Source organism: Prionailurus viverrinus, chromosome B4, assembly GCF_022837055.1.
Source record: "Prionailurus viverrinus isolate Anna chromosome B4, UM_Priviv_1.0, whole genome shotgun sequence".
Taxonomy (NCBI): Eukaryota; Metazoa; Chordata; class Mammalia; order Carnivora; family Felidae; genus Prionailurus; species Prionailurus viverrinus.
Genome location: NC_062567.1, coordinates 84298419 through 84325381, shown reverse-complemented (window position 1 = coordinate 84325381; position 26963 = coordinate 84298419). Strand labels below are relative to the sequence as shown.

General features: G+C 37.1%; 1 pseudogene; it reads right to left on the bottom strand.

Moving 5' to 3' along the window:
• Positions 1–17938: 17938 nt before the first annotated feature.
• LOC125170643 (60S ribosomal protein L32-like) lies at positions 17939–18412 on the bottom strand (annotated as a pseudogene).
• Between the last annotated feature and the right edge of the window lie 8551 nt (positions 18413–26963).

Sequence of the window (26963 nt, the reverse complement as noted above, 5' to 3'; positions counted from 1 at the left end):
AATCTGAAATGGAGTCACGATTTTTCTTTAGCATGCTTTACTTTTTCTTCAAACCCCATGCGTTGAAAGATATGACTGATGTTACTCTAACTCAGACATTCCTAATCACCCTAGTTCATATTTTACCCTATTTTGAAGACGTCTGTCTTTAGAGAAGTCACTCTTACCTAGGCAGAGCAAGTTGATACTTCTGTATATCTAGCAACTTAAGCATATCTCTGTTACAGCACTGTGGGTATCTAAGTTCTTAGCTTCCCTATACCATGCTAGAATGTCGACACTCTTCAAGTAGAGAGGCTATATATTGAGCTCCACTCTTTAAAAGAGAATGTGATAGGGGCGCCTGGGTGGCGCAGTCGGTTAAGCGTCCGACTTCAGCCAGGTCATGATCTCACGGTCCATGAGTTTGAGCCCCGCGTCGGGCTCTGGGCTGATGGCTCAGAGCCTGGAGCCTGTTTCCGATTCTGTGTCTCCCTCTCTCTCTGCCCCTCCCCCGTTCATGCTCTGTCTCTCTCTGTCCCAAAAATAAATGTTGAAAAAAAAAAAAATCTTACAAAAAAAAAAAAAAAAGAGAATGTGATAGACAAGAGCTCATTAAGAAAGAACAAGGATGGTGACAAGATTAAAAAACTCAGGTTACAAACAATTAAACCAGCTGAGGAACTCCATTTGCAGAAAATTTAGGGGAGCTAGGTTATCTGAAGAGCCCTGTGGAAATGGGATCAGAAAACACAGACTCAGAAACTAGTATTAGGGCACTAGATAGATATGAGATACTTCAGGTCACTATTATGAGAAATTTGCTTTTATGCAATTAAAGTTGCTTGAAGCAATGATGTATCTTAAGTGCTTATTCCTGTCAACAGTTTTGTTCAATGTATGTTCTATAATGTTGGCAGGAATGTACTAGATGAAATTAAAGCATTTGGTGAGTCTAGATCAAAGTCCATCCATTAAACTCTGATTATTTAAATTTGGAACTGTGAACTCTATTCAGACCTCGTCCAAGACTTGCCAATATTTCACAAATGTCCCTTTCCTCTTTTTTTTCTCATGTTTTCCAGTATATTCCATCTCACTGCCATTAATGGGCCCTAAAGGGAAGAATTCCAGCAATTAATGCTGTTTAGCTTCTTAACAGGTATTGCTACATCCAATTCATGTATTTTCTAATTCATTATTTACAACAGAGAGATGTCTTGAAGACTTCTTCTGCAACATTACCCCCTGATCAAAACCTTCAATGATTATCCTTTACCTATAGTGAATCATGGTCGATGACAGAGTAATTAAGCATGTACTAATTGCTTCCATCATCCATCATCTTGTTCCCAACAATCTTATAATGTATTAGTAATAAATACCCTTATTTTATACCCAGGGAAATTGTCCCCAGGTCATGAAACTAGTAATAGATAAAGATGGGAATCCTGGTCTGATCCCAACATTAAATTGTTAAACATTCTTTTCGTTCTTACCAAATACCTTATTTTGCCTCTCAGACTGTGTTTGTTCAAACTATTTACCTACCCCATCTCCCACTGCTATTGCCCTCTATTAACTTATCTCAGATAAGTCAGCTTAATATCCCGCAAATATTTCTCACATATTGTTCATTTAAAAGGATAACTTTCTCAGCTTTTCTGAGCTTTAGTTTATTCTTTTATAAAAATAAATACAATACTACCACTTACTTCATAAGATTTTTGTGAGGGATAGATGAAAAAAAGCCTTGTATAAAGTCTTTTCATGGGCCAGACCTATGTAAGTTTTCAGCAAACATTAGCTGTTATTATCCCTAACAATGATCGTTACACCTCACACTGACAATTGACAACTGGGAAATGTAAATACATTTTGGAAATATGTAATATAAAATCACCATGCAAATGTGCACTTGAACCTAGAAGGCATTCATAAGTATATTATAACCCACTGTGAAGGGGATCCCTCAATGTAGAGCCACTGAGTTATTGCTACTCTAGCTTGCATAGGTGCCTTCTACAAAAAATCCTTTGGCACTTATTTAAATTAGCCTACATTAAAATACCATTTTTGTATGTTTATTGCTTTATATAGTTTTAACTTATAGATTCACAATATTGTGTATTGAATTTTAAGTACAAACTCAATTTTGAGATCATTTGTCATTTCTTCCATTTATTTTCAAGGCATATTAAGAGAAAACTGATAAATCTTAATATTATGAAAATAAGTGACAAAAGTGTCTAGAAAAATTAGACAAATTTTTAGTAAATATATTCTGAATTAAAGAATGTAAAGGAGTTATCCTCTTTATTTTAACCATTGTTTTAGAGAAACTTCACACTGGGATAAAATGAATGAGAAAAACAGTAACTTATAGTAGAAGCTTTACATTCTTGGATCTTTTATATTTTCTCCATTATGAGTCTTAAACCATGAGGCATTAATTTACAAATAACAGGAAACATAAAGATATATCAACTAGTTACAAAATGCAATGGAGCAAGATGTTGAGATAAAATTGGCCGGAGATTTAAGTGGGAAGGATCAGAAGTAGAAAGATTCAGGCCTTAGAAAGTGCAATCAGAAGACTGTCAAATTTCACTGATATCTTGGTGCAGCTTGGAGATTGATGGATGCTACTAACAATATATCAATGGAAATGTCTGTGGCAATGTTGGATATGTTTTTATCAGTGTGAGAGAGGATGTCTGTAAAGATTGATATAAATATTTTGAAGTCTTCTCTCATTGTTCAAGAGTGCTTTTGATCATCAATTACAGGGCCTATGCTTTATTCTCTTTGTGATTTTTATTCAGAAATGGTATATGAACATGATTTACCTGCTCTTTTTCTATTTTCTATGTGTTCTGGTTTTAGGTTATATTACAGGTGTAAGCATGTGTACACATGTATGTGTGTATTTATGTACAGATAGGTGATACATCTATGTGCATGCATGTACAATATTTTCCTGTTCATATCTGGGTCATTGCCTAAAATTTTTGGTTTCCTTCCAGGTAACTAAAGCCTTTGGTTAGATATATGCAAAATATGTTATTAGCAACAAAATATAGATTATTATCATTCATGTGCTATGTGTTGGGAAGAGATCAATGTCATACAATACCAAGAATATGCCCACCTGAATACTTAACTAGGAAACAAAATAATAAAACACTTTCAAGTCTTTTTTTTAATAAAGCTATATTCATTAAAAAGAAATAAACAAAAAAACTTTCTACATTGGAGGAAATCCTAAAGCAATGCTTAAAACTGTCAAAATCTTGAAGCAATCTGAGTCTATATGCATGGGATTTCATAAATTTATAAATCTACTTTTGGTGGACAGACTCAATTCTAAGAAACATTTATCATTTAAGCTATTTCCATTTGGGCTGACAGTAAATTCTTCCTGTGAGAACTGTTCGGATGGATGAAATGAGCTCTTTTTTTTACTCTATATTTAAGTGATGTGCACATGACACAACATATTTTGGATAAAAAATGCCCAAGTTTGGTGGATAAAAATGTGGAAGTAGATTTTCATTCAACCTGATTTTCTAATGAAACACAAGATGCCTTCCTTCTTAGGACAAGCTGTGTAGCTCTGTTACAGATATAATTTTCCTATACATATTTATTATTAGATGGAAAATATTTCATTTAAAATACTAGTTAAAAAATTATAAATATTTTAGCATATTCAATAAATTGACTTAAACAGTATAGCAAAGTTTAAAATAATGAAGGATAAACATTAAAATACTTGAAATTTGCTCAATTAATCACCAGAGTTTTAATTAACTCTCTTGTGGGTCAAGTAAGATGCAATATATAGTTCTAAGATACTCTTCAGGTGAAATTAAAATTAGTAGAAATCATACATTTACTCCAAACTGGAATCATAATTCCAGTTTTGCTACACTAAAGACATCAAATGTGAAAAAAAAGCATGTAGCCAGAATATAGTAAAACTCTTCCAAATAAATAATGCCTAGAAATAATATATGGAAGACAGAAATGGGATGGTATTTCAAAGTCAAGTTCTTCAATAATATATATATTTTTTAATTTTTTTTTCAACGTTTATTTATTTTTGGGACAGAGAGAGACAGAGCATGAACGGGGGAAGGGCAGAGAGAGAGGGAGACACAAAATCGGAAACAGGCTCCAGGCTCTGAGCCATCAGCCCAGAGCCTGACGCGGGGCTCGAACTCACGGACCGCGAGATCGTGACCTGGCTGAAGTCGGACGCTTAACCGACTGCGCCACCCAGGCGCCCCAATATAATAATATGTTTTTAAGTGAGCCTGAAACAAATTATTTTACCAAATTAAAGCAATATTAACTGATTTTGATCATAGCCATCTGGTCTAGGCTGATTACTCTATGGTTACAAAGCTGAGACCTGTCCATTAGCTGAGAGGCACATTTGGAAATCCATTTAGAGTTTCAATGAAAAACATTATCATCAGACTTACAAAGGCAGTAATAACAAATCCAAGCTTCACCTACTCAAAGTAAGCAGAAGAAATAACATAACCAGCAAACCATTAGAATGTGTGCGTATAGATCTCTTTCCAACTAAAACTTTAAAAAAATTTTTTGGTGGTTTAGTTTTGCTGGTGATATACTTACTCAGCTTTTGCTGTTCTGAAACAAAAAGTTATTTTGATTTGTGAAGAATATTTTTCCTGGATAAAAATTCTAGGTTTGAAGTTTTCTTTCTTTCAAGCACATTAGTATTATTCTAACCTTTTTTGTCTTGCCAGTTTCTCAAGAGAAGTTTATGATCATTATTACTTTTGTCCCATTGTACACACTGAGACTTTGTCTCTGGTTTAACATAATTTTATTAGTAATTTGATTATGACATGCTTTAGTATAATTGTATTTTTGGGTCTATGCATTTAAAAGCATAGATCCGAAAAACTTTTCATTAACTTAGGAAAGTTTTCAGCCAAGATTTCTCTACATATTTTTTTTTCTGAGTTCCTCACTACCTCCCAAGTATGTTAAAATGCTTGATGTTGCCATTTAGATCATTGAAGCTTTTTAATTTTTTTCAGTCTTTTTCCTCTCTGATTTACTTTGGATAGTTTCTATTGCTGTATCTTCAAGTTCACGGATCTGCTTCTTCTGCAGTATCTATCTCTTGTGCTAGTAATACCTTGCAGTGAAATGCTTTCAGACATGAAATTTCTCCTCTTGGGATGTTTCCGTTAGGTGAATTTTTAATTTTTTTCAATTTATCTTTTCATTGGGCCCCTACTTTTCCTTGCATAACTCCACATGTTTATAATAACTGTTTTAAAGTCCCTGTCTGGACAGCGGCAAAATGGCAGGGTAGGTATTTCTGCCACACGTGTCAGCCCCCTTCCCTAACTGTAGGCTCAGAAAACGCCTTCGCAAGAGCCCAGGACTCTGGGTGAGGGATTACAGAAACCGAGCGACCCACAGTAATAAGAAAGGGTTGAGGAGGGTAGCAAAAAGATGGATTCACACCACCACCCGCAGCAGAGAGACACCTTACCCCCGGCCCCCGCCCCCTCCAACAACAGTAACGTGGACCCCAGACCCCAAGGCCCCCAGAGGGGACGCCCCGCACCATCCTGACTCCCACCGACTCCTAGAGGGCTGCCAGAGGGCTCCCAAGAACGCAGCCCCCACCACCCCATCAGGCGCCTAAGGCTCCAGCGCAGCTTCCACAGCAGGGGCTCCTGAAAAGCCAAGCCCGGGGCCCTCTCTGGCACCTATTGGCTCCAAGGAACCCCGAGGAGGCTCCCATGACACTAGGCCCCGCGGTTCTCACGAAACAAACGGCGAACTCACCTGGCATCCTCCGCTCCGGGCTCCCCCACTGCACCCCACCTCCACCCCCACTCCTCCCCGCATACCTGTCCACTCCAGCAGCCCCGGTGGTGACCTCGGCGCAGGCTCCAGGCAGGCCCCAGCGAATCTGGCTCCGGCAACCACACAATCCCGGTGGGCTCCTGCCGACTGCCAACTCGCCCCGAAGGGCTACAGCGGCCCTGCACTCCCCACCCCCCACCCCCAAGGCGTCTTCCCCGACACCACGCCGGTGGGCAGGCTCTCGGGCACCAGAAGCCCTTCTTATCTCGGCACCTGAAGGCTCTGACTGCCCCAAGCAGCTTCAGCTGCCCCAGGCCTTGCCGCCCACCTGCGCTAATGCTCCCTAGCATCAGCCTCCACGTGCAGAAAATATAAAAGATCTAAGAACAGAACCCTTACGCTAAGTTAACCGTTTTTCTCTCTCTCTTTACCCCAAACGTTGGATTTCTTTAAAACAACAATTAAAATAAAGAAGATGACTCCTTTATATTCTTAATTCTGAATTTGTGTTTACTAAACATTGTTTTTCTATTTATTTTTAGATATGTTTTGTCGTTTATTTTCATAATAATTAAGACTCGTTAGTTTTGTTTTAATATGCCTTATGTCAGAGTATTTCAAAATTGAGGTTTTAGTTAAAATTCAATTACACAATACCATGAATCTACTACAAGATGAGCTAATGCTGTATTAAGCAATAAACATAACAGGACATTCTTTTAATGTGGGCTAATTGAAATAAATGCCACTCAAAGGATTTTTTGTAGGAGGCACCTATGTAAACTGGACTAGCAATAACTCAGTAGATCTACACTGAGGGATCCCCTTCACAGTGGGACTACAATGTATTTATGGATGCCTACCAGATTCAAAAGGGCATTTGCACGGTGCTTTCTTAGTTATATGTTTCTAAAGTATATTTACATACATCCCCCATTTGTGAACTGTTACTGGGATGTGTAACAATAAATGATTGTAAGGATGTTTTTATTGATGATGAATATAAATCTAAGTCTCATTGGAGTATGTAGGAAAATGCAAACAATACTATTTTCTGGTTATGTTAAATTTACCATTCAAAATTTTATAACATAAATATAGAACAGCACTATTTCTTCTCTTGAACTCTTTATGCTGCAATGAATGCATTCATAAAATGCAATCTTTTCCAAAGTTGAGAGCACTCTTGACTTCCATACATTGCCATTAAGGGGAAGGATGGGTGTAACAGCAGTGCCATTTGGTCAAGGAATAGCTAACTGTTCCTCACCTAGAACAGCATAAAGTCAACCCAGAAAAGCACAACATCACCATATAGATTAGAGTCAAGAGAAGGCATAATCATACAAACTCATTGGTATTGCACAGCAATAGTCTGAAAATTCTTGGAGGTTAGGGGCATGGCTACCCTCTGCTTGACATAAGATCTCATGGATGTGATGAAATACTGTCTCGGGTGCCAAAGGTGATAATAGAACGAACAGGATAAGGGATACCTGCTTCCATCTCACTACCCTCAGGTGCTGAAGATCAGAGGTAGTGGCGCAAGGTTGGAAGAGCTGATCAACTAGCCCACACAAGCTTCTCAAGTCCAAGGGTTAGTGGTATTTTGCCATATCAGAGACTATTGAATTCATCTGTGTCCAACATGAGTCAGCATCAAAACAAATCAACATGTATGCACCATTTTGGTGACCCAGTCTCACACAATCTTGTCAGAGAAACACTGCGTGAGTCATCAGAAGCTATAAGCATGCCAGGGCTCCTTTGTAGAATCACGCAACCTTTAGACAATTCCATACACATGAGTTCTGGAACGCCTTGTGGCATTTAATAGATACTATGCATGGGAAGGTTTTGAGGGCCCTGAAAAGCGAGATGGGGATTGGGGCCAACACGAATTCTGGTCAGAGCTCAAGGGAACTCCACTCATATGTCACTATTAGCTTCAGCTGTCCCAGGCAATGAAGGGGACATTTTTTTTTGAAAAAAATAAAGCAAGGGGGACCCCCTGAATCATGGGACCAGGAGAAGAGCCCTGCCTGTAACTATAGACAACTTCTTTTACTCTAGTACAGAGTTTTTAACTTCAGAACTATTTACTTTTCTAACTGGATAAGATTTTGCTGTGGGTGGCTATCCCAGCCACGGTAGGATGTTTATCAGCATGCTTGACCTCTACTCAGTAGATGGCAGTAATACCCCTCCCTCCCTAACTGTGACAACCAAACATGTTTCCAGATATTACCAAAAGTCTCTGAAGAAGTTAAATCATCCCTGATTGAGAACCACCATTTTAGGGTTTGTTTAGTTCTACCCATAAAGTATAACCTTTCTAGTATTTCTACTGAATCTTCTGGGTATTGAAATAACTCCCTCCTTTTTATTGGCCAGGACTGTACTGTCTTCTAACACTGTATTTTTCTGGAAACTGCTTTTCTTAAAATTCTCTGGAATTTTTGTTTGTTTTGTTTTGTTTTGTTTTTTTGCAGCAAACCTCATGGAGTTTCCCCATATGCATTTGTGATTTAATATCAGAAGCAGATTGAAGGAAGGCCCTGTGTAGATTTCTTGGGCTCTTTCCTTGTGTAGTTTCCTTCTCTGTTAATTTACCCTGCACATTTCATCCCTATCCCTTGCTGAATGCTTATCTCTATTCCATCCTGAATTCGGATTCCATGAATATTTCAAGATATCCCCTCTTGTCAAGGAATCTCTAGGCATAAAAGCTGGACAAACATAGGAGATACCTCATTCTCTCCGGGGTCACAACACTGCCTTACCAGCTGACCAATATCTGAAAATAGTCATTCTACTTGCTGGGCCTGGTATTCTAGTTGTTTATATTAGGAGGGTAAATTCAGTCCCAGTTACTTCATAATAGCTGGGGAGAAGAATCTCTCCCTCAACCTTCTTCTAAAGATAAACTTCTCAACCAGGTTTTTAATGTTTTCATTGTTTATTTCATCACTTCTCACTCTCACCTCAACCTACGCTAATCCGTTTTCCACTTTCATCACTGCTGACTGGTTTTGTCTAAGAATATTCCATGGCCTCTACATTCCCAAACCACCTGGCATTTTTTTCACTTCTCAATTTATCTGACGTCTCAGCAGGGTAAGGCATTTTTGATTACCATCTCTCTCCTTGGAAAAAAAATTAAATTAAATTAAACAAAAGCAAACCTTCCTTCTTTTTGTTTCAGAGACTGGACCTCCAGCCACTTTGCTGACCACAGTTTTTGCATTCTATTCTTTCCCACCCACCTGTTAGAAACCTCACAGCTTCAACCTAGACCCCCCCACTAAGCTCTAGACCAATATATACATTTGATAACTTGACACTGCCCCCAAGAAATCTCAAAGGAATTCCAAAGGTGATATCTCAAATACAAAGCATTTCAGTTCACTTGCTCCAAAACATGATGTTCCTCCTGAGTTCCCTATGTCAATAAATGATACCATCATTCATCCAGCTATGACAAAAAGGATAACCTTGACAACTGCCTCACTTTCGCTCCATGTCATCCATCACCAAGTCCTGTCAGTCAACTGAACCTCCTAAATATTCTATAAACTCATCAACTTCTCTCCCTTCCAACCTTTGATCAAATCAGCTTTATATCTTCTAGTCTATTGCAATACTTTACTAAGTGATCTTTCTTTATTTGCATTGGCTTCTATACAACCTCTTTTCCACACCACAAGCCAGAATGATCTCAAAATGGAAGTTACTTTTGACAACAACCACTTCAGTGGGTTGCTTGGTATCCGATTGCCTGGTGTCCAATCTGCCTTTGTTCCTGTGACTCTATAGTCACCTAGCATCACCCTTCATTCTTCTCCACAAGATTTTATTCTTCTTTCCACTCCCTAGGAATATTTTCTCTGTTCTCTGCTACGGACAACCAGTAAGTCCTGTTGATTTGATTTCCATAATGGTGTTTACATATGCCTCGTACATGCTCATGCACATTGGTTAGACTCACATTATCTCCCGTGTAGACTCATATTTGTATATAAATAACTTTGTAATTGATTCTCTTATTTTCACTCTTTACTTACTTTAACTCAACCTAGATTACAAATCAAATAAATCTGAACTGTAGCTTCAATATGCCATTTCCATTGTTCAAAAAGAATAAAATATATTAACAATTTCCTCTTGTCACTGAAGAAAATACAGACTCTTTATCCTGGTGTTTAAGTTTGAAGCAAATGCTCCTTCCTTAGTTACCCTCGTCCCATTATACATGTCCTTTGCCTCCAATTACACCTCTCCCAGGTCTGTGGACACACTCAGCCTCCTATGCCATCCTTACCAATCTCGGACTTTAAAGTCCACCCAAAGAAGTGTCAGTAAATCCATTTTATTACAAAACTACAAAACCTACATGGCAAAGTAAGTCCCCCTTTACCATTCTAGGCCCTTTCTTTGTGGCAGTTCTTGTAACACTGTATTGAGTTATTATATAATTAATGACCTTCCTAACTAAACTGTAAAGTTTTGAAGGCTAAAACTAATATTTACTCACCTTTGCATTTCAATGCAGCTAAATAACTGCCACAAAGAATGCGTTTAATAAATATCTGAAGAATGAGTTCAGTTAGTTAAAGCCATTAGGTGTATATTATTTTAGCTTACTTCTACTCTCTCATCCTTATAATTGGATAGTTAAGAATTAGAACTGACACCTTTTGCTGGTATATACCTATGCAGATATGATAAAATATTTGATGAGGATTCCACCTCAATTCCATGAGGATTCCATGAAATTCTTTTCAAAAGGATAATTATTACAGTATGGTTTTAAAAGCCCTCATTATTTTTAGTGTTTTAAATATATTCACTCATTTAATCTTAACAATAACCTGATGAAAGAAGCATTATTATCTCTATCATAAATGAGAAAACTGAGATACAGAGACATTAAATAATTTATACATGGCTACAGAATTAATAAGTAATGAATCCAGGATTTGAACCCATTTTAATATTAATGCATTTACTTTAAACCTATATGACTTCTCTCTGTATTAACGTACTTAGAATGAGTAACATTAACTTACTGAGAATGAATAACACTTGTAAAAAAAATCCACTCACAGAACTATTTTCTTACCATTGAAATGTTCTCATTTGTATCCTAGTTTGCTTAATTAAATCATAAAGTTGAAGCTACATGAATTAACACATAGTTTAAGACCACCAATTATATAACAAACACATGTATGCTCTTATATTTTGATGATTTGGTACTGGTCATTCCATGTATATACTATTATATGCACTATTCCTATTGATATTTATATTATTCATACAAAGATTAGTTTACAAACTCATTTTGTTTGCTTTAAATACTGTTGCATATTTGTATTGAGCACACACTAAGTTATCATATATTCTGTTGTTGATAACCAACTCTTCGTTAGTTTCATAATTTTTCCTGTGATAATTTGCAGAATAATGAGAAATAAAATAAGTATTGATTTAAAACCAGTAATGACAGAAATTTCACTTCAACAATATATTTAATCATAAAAGGAGAAATGGGCAATCTACAGACCATATGAATTCAACCCTTTAAAGATATATATATATCCACAATAATGTTATATTGCATATTTCAGATCTTATGTGACTTCATTAAGATGGATCAATGCAAGGACATGGTTCCTACACATGTGAGCTTAGTGGGCTGAAAGGTGGCCCTTCAAAAAGTATGCTCATGTCCTAATCCCTGGAACTCGTCGTTGTTTACCTTATTTGGAAAAACAGACTTTGCCATTATAAATGAAAGATCTAGAGATGAGGAGATCATCCTAGATTATCCAAGTAGGCCCTAAATCCAATAACAAATATATTTATAAAATAAAGGAAGAAGTAAATTTGAGACAGGTAGAATAGGAGACAGAAAGAAGTTGAGGGGGACAAGGTTATCAGGGAGGCAAGGGTTGGTGCCCATAAGTCAAGGAACGCCAACAGCCACCAGAAGCTATATGAAAGCAAAGAATAGATTCTCCCCTAGAACCAGAGGGAGTGAGGCCCTGCTGACAGCTTGATTTTGAACTTTTGGCCTCCAGAACTATAAGAAAATAAGTTTCTACTAATTAAGCCACCAAGTTCATAGTCATTCTTTTTATTTTTATTTTATTTGTTTATTTACTTTAGAGAAAGAGAGCATGAGCAGGGGAGAGGGACAGAAGGAGAGGGAGAGACAGACAGACAGAGACAGAGAATCCTAAGAGGCCTCCGTGCTCAGCACAGAGCCCAAAGTACAGCTCAATCCCACGAACCTGGGATCATAACCTGAGCTGAATTCAAGAGTCAGACACTCAACCAGCTGAGCCACCCAGGCACCCCTGTAGTCATTCTTTATGGCAGACACAGGAAACTAATCAAAGACTGTCATTTACAAAGTGCTATGCAAAATTAAAGAATGCCTGTATTTGCTATTATGTAATTTTGTCTTTTACTAGACCTCTACATCATTTGTCTTTTACTAGACCTCTACATCATGCTCATATACTCTTTCATATAATTTGTCTTTTACTAGACCTCTACATCATGCTCATATACTCTTTCATATAATATTGGATACAAGTCTAAATCATTTCAGTCTATGTGAATGAAGTTTCATCATTCACTAAATGGGTATTTTGGTATTGGTAAGATTCTTTAAAATTTATTTTGAGGCAAGCATTTTACATTTTGCTTGCTTGTTGTTTATTTAGAGAGGAGACAGAAGTGGTCACAACATCTAAACACTAAGTCATCCCTCACTGCCAGCATATTGCCTCTAGGCTAAATGCTCCCAATTACTCTGAGCCTTTCTAATTGGCAATATTTTCCAAATATTTACTCATTATTCTGCTCTTCTTTTACCAATTGATTGGTTCTTTTGAGAGAGCACACTCCAATCCATATTCATAGGCAGACAAGCATTTCAGAACCCATTCTAATTGCTATCTTTGATATGCCCTAAGTTAGACTTAGTTTTTGTATACTATGTAAAATATGTTTTTTGCTGGTTATGTGGATTGACCATGTTTCTTAGTTTTCCCAGTGCTCACTTAAACATAACTATGGGAAAGAGGAAAATCCGCAAAGATAAAAATGGGAGAGAGATCAGTAGATAAGAAACTTTATAAACTTTTGTACAATTAAATGCAGCCAGAGAGAGGAGGAAGGTTTAGAATGGAATGTTCTAACACTGAAGCACATGAGAGAAAAGTTTATTAGACTCACTGAATTACAGAGATGTTCTCACGTCAGTGATGCTGCTTAAAACAGAGGGCAGGGAAAGTTAAATGACAACATGAAGATTGAAGATTAGTTGGAAGTCAATATTTGGGAGAATTAATGTATTCTCTTCCTTCACCTTACTCCCCAAGTGGTAAGACCCAAATGCCTAGAAGCCCCGATCATAAAAATAAAGGAGGCTCTTGACTCAGAGATGCCAAGTAGAGACTTAAGGCAGAATCGGACATGTAACATTGAAAATAGAGAATAAAGTAAAACTCTTGATGCTAAATGGTTGACTTCTAAGATCCACATCCTCAATCCTCAAAAGACCAGCATTCTGATATCTATACTTTCCAGAGTTTCTGGGAGGGAAAATGGCATTTTAAAAGTTCCCCAGGGAAAAAGCAAACTCTTTTCCCAAACACACTTGATATACACATTTCTTCCTCTCCCAGAACTTCTAGTTGTTATTGTGTTTACTGTCTTATTATTAAATAAAATGGATGAGTCAATGATTATCAAAAGTTTAAGTCAATGATGCGATGGTGATAAAATAAGCAAACAGAAAAATGCGAACTTGGAAGAAACATTATTTGACAGCACAAAAGAAAACTTCTGTTTTCTCTATCCCACAAAAATTAAAGAAAACCCAATTCTCATCTACCTCAGAGGTACACGAAATACTTGCACACACAGAAGATAATACAGTTCTACTTTAATAAATATTTTAATAAATAATAAAAATAATAAGAACTACCTCTTGGAAGTTTAAACTATAATGGCTAAAATGAAAAAAAAATAAATTCAAACAGAAATATTAGATGAAAAATAAAAAAGTTTCTTAGAAAATAGAATGGAAATATAGCAATTATGAGAGAGAAAAAAAACGATGAGACTCTATGAGATTCAGTATCAGAGGACAGAACAGAGAAAATGGAACAAAGGTAATTAGCAAATATGGTGGCAAATTTCCCAGAACTGAAAGATGTCAGTCATCTGAATGAATGGACTGATTGAAAGCTCAGCAAAATGAATGAAATACACTCACTATTGAGCACATCAGGGCAGATGAAAATTCTAGGAAGAAAAGCCACATAAAAAAGGGAAAACAAACATCATTATTGTGTTCCTGATAGTTCAAAGGCTGATTGATAATTTTAGCAAAATGAATGATATGACAATATTAAAAGGATAGGGAGAGCTATGGAGTTTAAAGTGAGCCAGATCATCACCTATAATAATGGGATAGCAGTAAATAATGTCTAGACTTAATAAATCAAGAATATTACAAGTGTATTTGTAGAAATATGGAGGAAAGTACCAGGAAAATAAGCAAAACAGAGTAGAAAGGGACTTCCCCCGAGTACCTGGTCAGAGAACTGCTAATGTCTTTGTATTGTAAGTATTTCTGCGCTATTTGATTTGCTATTTAATATGCATATTATTTTATTTTAAAATTTAACTTAAAAATCAGAGGGAAGAATAAGTAACAATAGGAAGATAATGGATTATATGAATAAAATATAAGCATTCAAGATCAGAACTAGTTTCTGAGTGATCACAGATTTTTAGGTTTCTTATTGCAATATTGCTTCCTCCAATTTCTTATTTGCTCATCAGGAACAAAACTTGGATGATGAGTCAGATGGTAAGGAATTCAGCAGCAAACATCAGAAAACCAGTCAAGTGTCTTAAATGAAATAGTGACTTTTTTTTTCATATGACAGAAAAATCTAATGTTTAAAGGCATTATACAATTTTTGTAAGGGCATTATACTATTGAGGTCACCCAACTGTTATGATGGCTTCCCACTGGAACTTGAAGACAGACCTGTTGAAGAAAGAGAAAGAAGATGTACACTAAGGTTTACATAACTAGCCTATCAGACACTCTGGTAACAATTTACATATATTACCTCATTTAGTCTTTACATGAATGTGTAAAATATTATTTATTTTAGAAATGAAAAACTGAGAGCCAAATACATTAGGTAACATATGTAAAGTTATACACTTAGTAAATGATACAGTCAGTGAAGGAACACCAGACTCTCTTCCCCTAATATCTGACCTTTTACAATTATAATAGCAAGTAGCTCAGATTCTAAGAAGTATAGGGAGGATGTTCCTTCATGGATGCATAAACTTCCATTTTTTTTCCTTCTAAAAAGCAAATATGTAGTGCTTGCTGATTCAGCAGTGAGGAGTGTAGTATAATAGCATATTCAGAATTGTCTGTTCTTCCAGGAGGTCATAACCGAAGAGTAGTGGTAAGTGTCACAGAGAACATCAAAACCACCAACTCCTAAACATTCTGCTGACACATGATGGGTGAATACTGATAAACAATGAAAGTGTGGATATTTTAAGTAAATTTGAAAGTCTGAGTGTAAACTGAGTATAAACTGAAGAATCTGAAGTTCAGGGTAATGCTTTCATCTTTTCCCAGCTGAAGTTCATAATTTTCAGTAGAGGATGGTTTACAAGACAAAACACTGGTTACAAACATATAAATAATGAAAAGACTTAATGTTTAGTGCACATTTGCTTTTATTCTTCTCAACTAAACTCTTTTGTGGTAATACTGTTATCTTCATTTTATATGACAAACTGCAAGTTCTAATAGGATAAAATGGTAAAATTTGACCTTAGGTCTCTAATGTCAAAGCCAATGCCTTTAAGATGTTATTTTTAAGTAATCTGTACACCCAACGTGGGGCTAGAACTTACAGCCTCAAGATCAAGAGTCACATGCTCTTCCAACTGAACCAGCCAGGCACCCCCAAAAGCCAGTGCCTTTAACCACTTTGCTATTTTATGTCAAAAACTTTCACTTTACTAGACCACAGTGGAAGCTAAGTTTGGTAATATACTGCCAGGATATGAAGGAATGTCTAATAATAATATGGTTGAGAATAAGAACAGAGAGCAAAAATAGTAGCCTCTGTATGATTTTTTCTTTGAACTTACGCAGTTTCTTGTGATCTTAGAAGAACAGAGTCTAAAACCCCTAGAAAACTGGTCCATTAAAGGTAAGTATCTCTGTCCCATTTATGGGACTGAAACACAGTATGATAAATAGGGTTAAAGCCAAGGAATACTCCTCTGGCTGATGGCACACGGTCAGTAGGAATGTCCATATAGAGTCAGGGAGCAGAGTAAGTCTCATGGATAGAAAGCAAGGGCTGGATTGAGGTTTCATTGTTTGTGAAAGATGATTTAAAAAAAATACTTGCAACTCTCACTGGGCTACAGCTTACTTAAATCTCCATCTTGGGGGATGGGAGGAAGCAGAAACAGCCCAAAGCCAGAATCTGGACCAAGCTTCTATGACTGGAGGATTGAGGTAGAGAAATTTTCAAAATTATTAGACCACAAAGGATGAACACTGGAGAGAAAAACAAACCAATAAACACCCATATCAAATCATCCTACAAAGTCATTATTTTGATATCTATGACAAAAATCAACACTAGAACAATAATTACCAACATCTAAAGTCGGGAGAAAGATTTAACCACATAAGAAAAAAAAAACAGAGCAATCTGAAAGGGACTTAAAAATAAATCTTCCAGGGGTGGTTCAATAGGAAATATCATTAGGTGAAACAAAAAAATTGTCAGAAATAGAATAAGAAAAGAATATGAAGAAGAATCAATTACAATTACTAGAAATGAAATAAAAGTGCTGTAAATGAACAGACAAAACTTGAGCACAAAGAAGATGTAATTTAACTCTGTCATCACTCTACTGAATGAAAGAAAATACAAAATGCCTCCATTTTTGTGTTTTGGTTCTTTAGCACAATAAGTAGCACAGGGAAAGGCATTTTGTTAATAAACCGAAATAAGCAGGAACATCAAGGCCTTGTCATGCAGAATAAAGATAACCAAAAGTTGAGCCCCCAAACTTCTGCCTCTTTTCAATTCCTTATTAAATGAGAGGATGAATAACATAAACTAGTGGTACCTGTAACTTTCTATGATTAACTGACAGAGCTAGGATTTCCCTGTAAACCTTTTCTCCATATATTTGAAAACACTACTTTTTATGAGATATTATAAAGACCAAAAATGTTTTACTGAATTAAGGGAAATAAGCTATCCCCCATGCCTGGGTGTTCTTTGTCCTCTTTATTCCAAAATATTTGCTTGCTTTTATGAAGATAGGATCTTCATCATTACAACAGTGGTAATGGAAGAGAGAGAAGTCTTTGGATAATAATTAGATTGCAGTTTTTTTCCACTTTTTTTCATTGCTTTTTGAGTGCCTAAACAGTAAACCCTAGTGAATGTATCAATGTATTTCTTGCCACATTTGAAATTATTGTTATTATCTATCCCTGAATTAAATATTTTTTGTTTGCAATATAAAAAATTTTAATTACAATACAAATTATATGGTTTAGCCAAGTAGCAGTAAACAAAGAACTAATTTGTGTTCTTTCTGTACTTATCATTTGTTGACTAATTAGTTTCTCTACAAGACACCAAGTGACTGTTATAAATACAAACCTCCTGAGGATATAAAGGTTAATTTTGAAGTGATTACAAATATTCCAGTAACATTATAATTAATAGTTACATTTCCAATGCAGGAATCTTCTAAAGGACCAATTGGTAACCTCTGTAAATTAGTACAGATTGTTGGCATCATTTAGGATGGCTTTGCACTATTCCTTCCAGTCAATTGAGTTTCAGTGTGAGGCAGGATCAAATATTAAAACCATCATTATGTGCATCTGTGTGTGTGTGTGTGTGTGTGTGTGTGTGTGTGTATGCATTTACAAGAGAGACACACACATACTATGTCTGTGCATACCATTTATTCATTCTCTCAGTCTGAGCCTGAGCTATGATTGGACACATTTTTTTGAAAGTTTTATGGTTTTATTAATACAAACACAATGTGAACACAACTGTTCATTTTCTTCACTGTGGAGCCTGGCATTGGGATTGGTGACTCTGATGGCCAGCTGGGCTTCTCTTTCCCCAATGGCTTTGTGGTTCTTGGAGGAGACATTATGAGCAATCTCTGGACAGTAAGATTTGTTGCACAACAGGAGGACTTCAAGTTCCTTGACTTTGTGGACTTGGAACTTCCAGAAGCCACTGGGCAGCACATGCTTTGTTTTCCTGATGCTCTTGTAACCAATGTTGGGCATCAAGATCTGGCCCTTGTATCTTCTGTGCACCCTATTGTCAGTGCCTCTATGTTTCCACCAATTACGTTTAATTTTGACATATAGGTCTGACTGGTGTCAGATGAACTTCCTAGTCCTCTTTTTAATTATCTTGGGCTTTGTGAGGGGTCTGAGGGTGGCCATGATGCTGAGAAGGAGATGGCTGCCACCTCCCCAGTCAGTGCTAAGGAAGAGGGCTGGACATCTTTTAAAATGATGTACTAAGTCATGGTGAAGAAGTGCATTTATGTAATGAGCATGTATGGCTCTTGGGAGAGAATTTAAACTGTGGAATGAGAGGGTCACACAGCTTCTTTCACAAAACATTAATAGAAGAATGATTTTGAGAATAAATATGTATCTACTATACAGCTAGGATTCTGACCCCGGCTTCCATGCATTTACAAACAGGTCTGAGGAAGTAAAGGGTGTAAGATATTAAAACTAAGTGTTCTTTTTTCCACTAAAATTTCTGAAAGTCTTTAATTCTAAAATATCACTGATTGGATTTCACTTGATCTTTTCAGTTCTTAACTTGTGGCTATTGTTAAAAGTGTCACACTTAATATTTTTCTAATAATAGATAAAGTACTGAAATTTGGTACTGATTTAAGTTTTAACTATTTGAAACTATTTTCACAGTCACCTAATTTTACATACTAATGCACTCTCTTGAGGGGCACCTGAGTGGCTTGGTCAGTTGATTATCTGACTCTTGATTTTGGTTCAGGTTGTGATCCCAGGGTTGTGGGACTGAGCCTCACATCCACGCTGAGTGTGGAGCCTGCTTAATATTCTCCCTCTCCCTCCCCCCTCCCCCACTCACACCTGTTCTTTCTCTCTCTCTCTCTTCCTCTGACCCTTCCTGCCCCCTCCCCACCACACACACTTTCTCTCTCTCTCTTTATCTCTCAAGTTAAAAAAAAATACACTCTCTTGAGTGGGAAAGAAAGGAGTAAGTCAACAATTGTTATTAGAAATTTTGCATAATCTATAGCCTACCTTATCACTATCCACTGTTCATATTGATGTATCTTCAATAGAGGCAATGATTATACAATATTGCTGGTCTTTCCAGAAGGATGACTTCTCTTTTCTTCTAAGTTTTATCAATGGGTAAACTACAAATAAGAGAGAGAAAAGGTTGATTATAAACACACGATTTAATTAAACCCCTCCTGGAATGTCTAACTGGCATCTCAAACCTAGTTAGCCCAAACTGAGTTTTCTGATAAACCACACTGAACCTGCTCTCCCGAAATCCTCCCTATCTTAGTTGTTGGCAACTCTAACCTTCTAAGTGTTCAAGTTCAAAACCTGTGACAGATTGGGTTCAGTCCCATTTCTAATATATCAGGTAATGCTCTTGGCTCTAACTTAAAAATATATCCAAGAATCCAACCACTACTGAAACCCTTGATCAAGCTTCTATCACTCTTACCTAGAGTGTGGCAATAACCTCTTAACAGGGCTCACAATTTATATCTTTGCCCTCCTCTTCTTTACACTCAATCGAGCAGCTGGAGTGACCTTTAAAAATGTAAGTTTGATTATGTTTCTTCTTTGCTCAAAATCTTCTGCGTCTTTCAAATTCATTTAAGAGTAACAACCAAAGCCTTTTTCTTTGACCTACAAGGCCCTACATGATCTTGGCCCTCATTACTTTTTTGAACTCCTCTTCTACTTCTCTCTCTCTCTCTTTTGCTCATCTGCTCCAAACACATGAGATACCTTGCTGTTTTAAACACCACCCAGACACAATCCTGTCTGAAGTTACTTTTCTCAAGTGACCACCCTATTTAAAATTGCATCCTGTCTTTCTTTCAACCCAATAATTCATATTCATCTTCTCAGCTTTTATTATTCTCCCCTTGGCATTTAAGCCCAACAGGCTACCTATTTTATTTATCTCATTTGCTTCTGTCTCCTCCCATAAAAAATAAGATTTAAGAGGGAAAGGACTTTTGTTTGTGTTTTTCCCTGTAAATAGTGCCTAGCACAGAGTAAATGTTCAATATTAAAAAAAAATGTTGCTTTTTTCTCTCATTAGTTATATCCTTGTAGGTTTATGCCTTTTTTAAAAAGTTTATTTATTTATTTTAAAAGGACAGAGACAGCACCAGCAGGGGAGGGGCAGAGAGAGGGAGAGAGGAGAATCCCAAGCAGGCTCAGCGCTGCCAGCGCAGAGCCCAATGCAGGGTTTGAACCCACAAAACCACAAGATCATGACCTGAGCTGAAACCAAGAGTCACACACTAACCACTGAGCCACCCAGGTACCCCTCAATATTTTTTTTAAAAATAAGAAACAGCATCAGGATGCCTGAGTGGCTCAGTCACTTCAATGTCCGACTTTGGCTCAGGTCCTGATCTCGCGGCTCATGAGTTTGAGCCCCGCGTTGGGTTCATGAGTTAGAGCCCACTTGAGATCCTCTGTCCCCTTTTCTCTCTGCCCCTCACTACTCGTGCTCTCTCTCTCAAAAATAAATATTTAAAAAATTTAAAAAATAAATGAGAAATAGCATCTACCTTACACATTGGTAAGAATGATGTTAAAATGATTCCCTTAAATGAATAAATAATAGGGACATTGGCTAAATCAGAGCCACTAAATGCATGATACAAGTGAAAGCAGCAATAATACTATCTGTTTTGGCCTCAAAACCAATGAAATATATATATTGTGATTTTAGATAGTAGTATATTTTTTAATGTTTATCCCTCAATTTCCCATACCTGGTCACTTTATTGACACTATATGTTGAGTCTTAAAAATATTAAAGTAGGGGCACCCTGGGTGGCTCAGGAGGTTATATGTCTGACTCTTGGTTTCGGCTCAGGTTGTGATCTCATGGGTTTGTGGTATCGAGCCCTGCATTGGGCTCTGCTGACAGTGCAAAGCCTACTTGGGATTCTCTCTCTGTCCCTCTCCCACTTGTTCGTTCTCTCTCTCTCTCTCTCTCTCTCTCTCTCTCTCAATAAATAAATAAATAAATAAATAAATAAATAAACATTTAAAAATATATTAAAGTATATTAAAATAAAATTTAATACAATATCAGTGAGATTAGCCAATTTTATTTCTATTGATAGAATACCAATCTTTGATCACTATAATTCTTTATTTCCATGTTTGTAAAATTAATTTTAAAAGTAAGAGCAAAATAGGCAGTTCCTTTTGCTTATTTTCCACCGTAGTGTCACCTTGTTTGATCAAAATGCGGTTATGTCCCTGAGCCGATGTCACATATTTGAATATGATGTGCCATTTTTACCTCATGGAAAAGTACTATACAGATAATTCTCCCTCCACCACCACAATCTGAGAACAGAAAATTATGCCACTGTCCTTTCAAGCATTTTGGACGAATGGCCAGTATTCTGTCCAAAGTCCAGCACCTTGACCTCCCTGAACTCTAACCTTTGTCTGCTCATCTCAGCAAGATCATTGGATTCTGTGTGGATTGCCCCCTCTAAGTTTCCAGAATTATAATTTTTACTTGATTGTTTCCTTTCTCTTGAGGATCACTGTGTGGCACTGCCATTGTTCAATGTCAAAACCTATTGTTCCTTATGGTGTTTCTTATTATTTATGGGCAGAGAGCTAAAATTCCTGTTATTCCTTCTTGGTTGGGGTAGAAGTTAATCATTAAGTTATTAAAACACAGGTGACTGTCATCTGCATATAGACACAATAGACATGTGAGTCAACAAGGGTTGGATTTATGAGAAGCCCAAGGGCCAATGGATGTGTTTAGTGCTGGAAAACTCAGGAATCTTTTTCAAAGTGACATATTGAAGAATTATGTGTAGGTTTCCAAACATCAATGTGCATGCCTTTCCTACAGTCTTATACATCTCGTCTTCCCTTTCATTACACATCTTTTTTTCTTTTGTTTAACAGGGAGCAAATATTAGGCTATGTCATATATAGAAATATAATTGTCACTCTGACCATATATATGTGTAAAATGTGAAAATAATTTGCTGTCTCATGTATGTAAAATGGAACCCTACTTTCTTTTTCTTATTCTCTTTTAGTATTAGACTGGATACAGAATAGTGAGGCTTAAGTAATATATTTACAGCACTTTGAAAGCTGTAAAACTGTACATAAATGCAATGGATCCCTTCTGGATTAACTGGCGCTTTGGTGTTTCTTCCAAGTAAGGCAACAGTGTGCCATGCAATTCTTGGCATTAGGAGTAAGCTTCTTCTGTATTTTAGACAATCCAAACACTTATTTCAAAGTATAGCCTCTTCTCCTCCATCCCCCAGCAAAAGCCATTCCAGTTTGTCAGAATCCCCTGTGACTCGGATGGTCTGTGTAAAGGAAAGGATTCTCTAGTGACTGTTCAGCTTTAGAATCCCATCACAAGGACAGCAGGCATGTCCGCAGTTTACAACTCTTTTATTAATAGCGGGCATGTATGCTTTTTTGTTGACAACTCCAGTATTTAATTCTACTTGTAAAAAATGCCCTGTTTATTGTTTGTTGTCATAACCCTTCTAACAAGCCAACTCCCATTTCGGATACTTTAAGTGAATGTGTTTTCTGGAGTGTATTCCCAGTTGCAAGGGGGAAAATGGTGAAAGCAAGAATAGAAAGAAAGATTGTATTTTGTGCGAATAGAGGAGTTATACTTTCTTTTGTGCTTACAGGTCAGTTGGAAGCAGCAATTATCTTCATTACGTTACAAAACAACTCAGAAGTAAAATTAACCCTAAATACAAGAGGGCCAGACACAGTTTAACAGAAAATCCTGGTGAGGCTAGAAGGGAAAATATACTTTTTCTCAAAGTGGCTACCAGGGGGACATTTACTAATAGGACACCGTAAATGGACATGCAGTACAATGATTCTTTTTTAACAGAGGGCTGCTTTTCTTGTAGTTCTCAGGCTTTCAGAACTTTTTTCCTTTATTTTAAGGTATGGAGATTCTTAAAAATTTCCATGGACTGAGTATCTCAGAGAAGGTAGTTTTAGCAGAGCATATTCACTGCAGAGGAGAGCAAACCTCCAGCATTTCATTATTATCCAATGTTGATTATTTGCTTCTGTGTGTTTGTTTTGGTGACTAATCAGAGCAGGTATCATTAAAGCCATAGAAATCATATTAACATAAACTATAATTAAGTCATTAAAAGCAACCAGTTTATATGTAACAAAGAAGTCAAATCTATATTAAAAAGCTACGTTTTGATAGCTCACAACCACTACAGTTATAACTTTCAAAACCCAGAAGACTTTTTCCTCAACCCCTAACAAAATCTTTCTGAAAAACTCTTAGATTCCCTATATAAATTTCACAATTACTTGAAATAGAGTTCACTTGGGTTCTTTACCCCTGGCCTTCATTCATCCCTGGAGAACTTCATGATGGCACTGTGGCCATGTGCTATGCCAGTGATGTGGCCCTGCCTTGGAGTATTTTTCTTCTTGGGCCATCCTGGGCCCTCAGTATGCTAGAGCTTCTCAGAGATCTCTGTTAGATTTGGTAGAAGATGCTGTCTCCACAGCTCTGTGTTTCTCTTTGTCTCTTAGACTCCAAACTAATAGTACATGTGAAAACAGCTCCCTTGGCTTCTTTTCTAACTAGACTTATGGTTGACAAAATTCTAAGATGATTCCAGAGATTCCTGCCCTCTGGTGTGCCTGCCCTATATAATCCCCACCCTGTGAGTATGGGTGGGACCTCGGAATAGGATGATGAGGAGATTTTTGCAGAGGTAATTAAAGTCCAAAATCAGTTAACATTGAGTTTGTTAAAGGGAGATCACCCTGAATGGGCCTGAATTAATCAGGTAAGCCAATTAGGAGATTCTAGAAGTCTAAGATTCTCCAAGACTGGTCTGCAGGAAGATCTGGTCTACAAGCCTCCATGAGTTCTACAGCTACAAGAAACTGAATTTTGGCAATAGTAATGTGAGCTTAGAAAAAGATCCCGAGCTTCATTGAGACCCCAGACCCAGCCAACACCTTGATTTCAACCTTATGAGACTCTGAGTAGAAAACTCATTTAAACTGTGCTTGGACCTCTGACCTACAGAAACTGTGAGATAATTAATGGATGTTGTTCAAGCTTCTAAATTTGGTATAATTTGTTATGCAGCAATGGAAAACTAATATACCTCTCTTCATTCATAGGACCTTAAAATCAATCAAAGGGGGGGATACTCTCTTAATTTTCCACTTTCTAGACTCCCACTTTCTACCTTCACACACACACACACACACACACACACACATATGCAAAAACAATTTTCCTTTTTTGTAGCCCAAATTAAAATTAATGCTCAACAAGCATTATCAAATATCAATTTGGGTCAGGAGACCTAAAGAACCTCACTCCTCCCATGTAAATCTCAGCCAAATCCATACAGGAATGCATGTAAACACAAGCACACACTTCAAGGTAGACTCAACCTGGCTCATCTGTCACATATAGATAAGGAAACTGAAAGTGCTAGTTATTCTGAACAAGAGTTAGTTAGGGGTACTAAGTGCATGCCACTTGTCATGACACTTGTTCTTATGCCAGAAAATTACACTACCATTTTTTTTTCCCAGTAAGCCTCAACAGAGGCTCAGAATCTTTCTCAGAATCTCAGTCCTATTATCTTCTACTCATTTATTAGAAAAGAAGAAATAATATTTATATTAAAGTTAAGGATTTCACATGTATACTCATAAAGAAAGAGTAGTCAGTAATTCCCAGAAAGTATTTGTTACCTCTTTCCCACATTTATTGAACACTGAGTGTGTGATAACACCATATTAGGCACCAAGAATATCATGATGGATAAGCTATCCAGAATATTTCTGTCCTAGAGGATGCATGCTATTTTATTGAGCTCACATATGAATTATTTAGCACTCAAATATATTTTATTTCACAAAGTGTGAATAACTCCTAACATTTATTCTACTTAGAATGTGAACTGGGATGATGGGTGGCTCAGTCGATTAAGTGACTGACTTTTGATTTCAGTTCAAGTCATGATCTCACAGTTTCTTGAGTTCAATTCCTGCGTGGGCTCTGTGCTGACAGCATAGGAGCCTGCTTGAGATTCTCCTTCTTTCTCTGCCCCTCTCCTTCTTGTACTCTCTCTGTCTCTCTCAAAATAAAAACTAGACTAAAAAAAAAAGAATGTGAACTAATAGGAGTCCTTGAGGAATTATGCCCAAATTCCACAGAGTGACTATACATTATCTCTGGTAAGCTATTGAAAGGGAAACAAGCAGTTTGAAACCAGATGGGTTCTCAAATTCAGTTCTCTGAGTGGTTATATCAGGATTAAACTTTGAGGACCTATATCTCTAGGATAGGTCTCTGGTCCTCAAAATAAATGAAAGCTATAGATATACCATTAAAGTAACATTTGATTTCAAATTGGCAAAATTGAATTAAAAAAGAGGTGAGGTAACCATGTTGATTTCAAACAGCCTGGTTTGCAGAGAGCTGGGATATCTCCACATTCTGGGCTCTATCAAAGAGAAAAAATTAAATAAGGCATCTCATCTGGTAAACTAAAATTAAACAACTTCTTAAAAAGCCCTCAGTAACACTAACCAAAACTCACGAGTGGGGCACCTGGGTGGCTCAGTTGGTTCAGCATCTCACTTTGGCTCAGGTTTATGATCTCCCAGTTTGTGAATTCCAGCTCCACATCTGGCTCTCTGCTGTCAGCTGGGAGCCTGTTTGGGATCCTCTGTCCCTCTTTCTCTCTGCCCCTTCCCCACATGCACGGGCTCATTCTCTCTCTCTCTCTCTCTCTCTCTCTCTCTCTCTCTCTGTCAAAAATAGACATTTAAAGAAAACACTAAAGGAAAAAAAAGCTCATGAGCACACTGGCAGGCTTGAGGTGCAAACAAGTGAGAGAGGAAGGGACACACCTGAAGGAAAGCCTTTAACACCAGAGAGAAAGAAGTAATGCAAGTTGATGGAAAGAAAGGCAGGGACACAGCAGTAGAGTCTAGATTTTCTCATCCTTTGCACTGCAGACACTCTGGGCTCATAATTCTTGGTTGTGGGGAGCTGCCTGTATATTCAGGATGTTTAGCAACACCCCTGTCATGTACCACCAGAGGTAGCAATATCATCCCTCCTATTCTATTCTAAGTTGTGACACCTATAAATATCACCAGACATTGCAGATGTTCCCCAAGGCGGGGCCAGATCACCACTGCTGAGAATGCTGCTACAGGTGTATAATGTAGCTAACTAACATGGAAATCCTTGTTGTGGGAAGCAACACTTATGAATGATATAGTTCATGATAGTTTTTGGGAAATATTCATTCTTTTCTTCATTGAACAAATATTTGTTGAAAGCCTATTATGTGCTAGGAGGTGTTTTAAGTGATTGGGAATCATCAATCAACAAAAGAGATAAAACTTCCTGGTCTCAATAGACATAATGATTAAGTAAATGAGAAAGTGTATATTAGAAGGGAAGAAGTACTAAGGAAAAATAAAGTAGGGTAAGGAGGATTAGGAACACTGGAGTGGGGGCAGGTAAGGAGGATTAGGAGCATTGGAGTGGGGCAGGGAGTTTGCAGTGTTAAATATGGAGATGACTGGACTCTAAAACTGTTAGATTAGGAAAAACTTGAAGAAAAGAACCATATTATTTTCTTAATATCCTTTATAGAGCTAATAGAGTGGTACCTAGTAGGGGCACAATGTATTTACT